This window comes from Penaeus monodon, chromosome 29 (assembly GCF_015228065.2).
Source record: "Penaeus monodon isolate SGIC_2016 chromosome 29, NSTDA_Pmon_1, whole genome shotgun sequence".
Classification (NCBI taxonomy): Eukaryota; Metazoa; Arthropoda; class Malacostraca; order Decapoda; family Penaeidae; genus Penaeus; species Penaeus monodon.
Window position 1 is genome coordinate 38,001,191 of NC_051414.1, and position 990 is coordinate 38,002,180.

The 990-nt window shown below is 38.9% G+C and overlaps 1 pseudogene; it reads right to left on the reverse strand.

The window, feature by feature from the left end:
- The window catches only part of LOC119591866, a 40,067-nt pseudogene that overhangs the window by 21,606 nt on the left and 17,471 nt on the right, over positions 1–990 (reverse strand).

Consider the following 990-nt stretch of genomic DNA (forward strand, 5'->3'; position numbering starts at 1 on the left):
TCAAGCCTGGCTACTTCCCCTCTTCTCTCTACATCTGCCTATCTATCAACTTTTTATGAAGTATTTAACAATATTAATCATATAAAGAATATTACCCTTCATTAGAGAGACAAAGTTAGCACTTTTCTGTTCTATTTATTAAAACAAGTTGATCCTCATATACAAACATCACAGCAATGAGCCTGATCAACAACAATATCAATAAATTCTGTTAGGGTTCTTCATTAAGAATCAGGATCAGCTATAAAGGTTGCATCAGAATCAGCTTTAAAAGAGTGCATCAAGATCAGCTTAAGGAATGCAGTGAACACACACCCTTCACTAAGAAAACCATCTGATGCTGTAAAACCTCAAAAGCTTACATGGCTTATGTGTGTAGGAGTCCCAAGACCCGCATACTGCATGACTGACTGAGTAGCAAGGGCCAAGCCAGAGTGCGATGTTAGATTGGACTGGTCAATGTGTGTCTGGTAATTCTGCAGGTGGGAGCGAGTTGCCTCTGGAGCCCATTCATTGCCCTTGTAGGATACCTTGGCAACGTGCTGCAAAATCGCTCACAGTTCTCTGAACGGTTAAATGGAAAAAATCAGTTAACTGTGTAGTATCCTATAGTTTGCCTTTTCAAAGATCATATATAAAATGATGTTTAGTACAAACAGACATTCCAATTACAAAAGACATATTGAAAACATGGATTCAGAAACTCATGGATACCCAAAAATCAATAGATTTTTCAAAACATTGTATCTGAATAATAAAGAGATATACCCATTACTCTTGAAATAGTGCCTTACCTCCCTATACTCAAGAGTATCCATAAGCGTGATGCTAAAGTGTATCAGGAATAGGAATAGTTGGGTTAGCATCATTAGGGTCTAGCTGTAGAGAGTAACCCAGGACCTGCAGAATGTCTAGGAGGGTTCGCAGAACATTGCATTCCATAGGAGCTGTGGGAACCTACAAGACAATGAGTGGCAAGTTACTTTCCAG